We start from the raw sequence: 2,394 nt of genomic DNA on the forward strand, positions 1-2,394 counted from the left end.
GATTTCTACTATCTACTACTACTACTGTACAGTAGTACAGTAGTATAGTGTACAGTATGGTGACTTGGTCGAAAAACACTGTTATTCTCTTTATTGAGATGTAGGCTAGAGGCCTACAGATCCCTCGAATGTCTGTGGACGATTAAGTCCAGAGACTATAGTCACAAATTATTAAGAGAGGGTGTAGGGAGAGCTTGTGTCATTAGAATTTTGCAACTAACAACTTCGTGGGCCTCTTTTTTAAGTTTGTTAAGTAAGAACTCACAGAATGCAGGCAAATTGTTGCGAAGAGTCATCTGGCGCAAGAAGAAGGAATCTCCCCCAATTTAAAGGGAATTGGACACTATAAATTGGAATGTGTCAACAGAAAAAGGAGTTTGATAAATCTGACAGTTTAACTATACGAAGAATGTAATGCGATTTATCGCTGAGAGTAACCTGGGCTTTACAAATTAACCCTTTTCACGGCAACCTATTTATATCCTTTTGACCGACAACAGGGTGCAACACACCCGCACGTGTATTATACAGTGGGTTCCAAAAGAAACTTGATAATGTAATCACCCAATAATCGGTTTAAAGCCTTGCACTACCCACTCATACAGCATACCAATTTAAAGCTAAATAAATTCTGCATCATCTGACACAATAATATTTCATCTATGTTTAGAGATGCTCGAGATAATAATATGGTAACTCAAAATTGACCTTAAAAAATCAGGCTTGGCAAACTTCTGTAAAATCACAGAAACGTTGTCTTCACGCGTGTATTGGGGGCCATCAATATTGATAGAATGGACATACATTGCATATCCAAGAATGGATTTGTTTCTCTGCAAGAAACAATATTTAATGTCGATAGTTTCAATTTCAAACAAAACAGAAAACAAAGCAATCACAAATACCACAAAAACTTGGACTTAACATTAAATGTGCTCATTGTTATTTTGCGTAGGAGCCATTGGTTTTGTGTAGTGCACACACTCATAGGGCATCGGCTCTGCTAAATTTTGGACAATTATCAGTCATTCCATCCCAGATGTCACAGACGGTTGCAAACGAAGGGCCTGAATTGGGAGCAACGTCAGTTTTCTTCAGCTGCTGTTTCATGGGATTTCACATACCTGAAGGATTTATATCGGGCTATTTACTGGTGACCACTCCAACGTTGATATGATATAGTTTTCCAAGAATAGTCTCGTGAATAATATTGGCCCAATGAGAAAGGGATTTACCATGAATGGAGATGTTTACTTGAATGACACCATGATGGAAATGAGGGTAAGACATGACATTCCAACACTTGCGCGATGTAGTCAACTAAAGTAAGCCGTCCGATGATTCGCATGCAGACGATTTTGTACATTCCGTCCCAGTCTACCCAAACAAAGACAGTTTCATGGCCTCTGCTCTCACTGACAGATGAGTAGTCCAAAATCTAGCTTACACAGCCATGTGCTAAAAGGTTTGTGCTCTACAAGAAGACCAATGGCTCCTAAACAAAAACAAAATCATACTAATGAGCACATGCAATGTTAAGTCTAAGTTCAGCATGGTATTTGTAAGTAATCTGTTTTCTAACTTGTTTGAAAATGTACTTCAGAAGAAGCTGTTCATTGCAGAGACAACAATATTTTCTTTTCATTTGATATTCAATACATATCCATTCTGCTAACGTTGATGAACCTCAATACACGCGCGAACACACTTTTACGTTTCTTTGATTTCGCCCAATTTTGTCATGCCTGAATTTTTAAGGTCAATTTTAAGTGACCATATCTCGAACATCCCTGAACATAAGTGAAATATTATTGTGTCAGATGATGCAGGATTTATTTAGCTTTAAATTGACATGCTGCATGAGTGGGTAGTGCAAGGCTTTAACACGATGATTGGGTGGTTACATTTTCATGTTTCTGATTTTCATGAAGAAGTAGTGAAGCAATAGTGGTCTATATCCTGCACATGTATAGAATAAAGGAAGCTGAAGTAGCGGCAGAGTGTGTAATACAAGTTCAAAACTTTGGTCTTTATAAAAGTTCTTCTTTTTTTTATTATTAAAAAAAAAATATTCTTCGAGATGTCAATGGTCTCAGAGGAACTTTGACGTGACACAAGGCAAAAATTCGAACTCTACTGAGATTTTTAAACTTCGGGCAACATCAAGGTACAGCCAGAGTATAAACGAAATGACTATTCGGACTGTCCGAATAAAGCTGGCCGAGTATAATAATTTTATGTATTATGTTAATATAGTGAGAATGTGTGTGCACGTGTTTATGTAGGTTTGGGCGCGCGTGTGTGTATATATGTGTTTTTGAGTGCGTATGTTTGTGAGTGTGTGTGTGTGTGTGTGTGTGTGTGTGTGTGTGTGTGTGTGTGTGTGTGTGTGTG

This window comes from Aplysia californica, unplaced genomic scaffold, assembly GCF_000002075.1.
Source record: "Aplysia californica isolate F4 #8 unplaced genomic scaffold, AplCal3.0 scaffold00971, whole genome shotgun sequence".
In the NCBI taxonomy this organism is placed as follows: Eukaryota; Metazoa; Mollusca; class Gastropoda; order Aplysiida; family Aplysiidae; genus Aplysia; species Aplysia californica.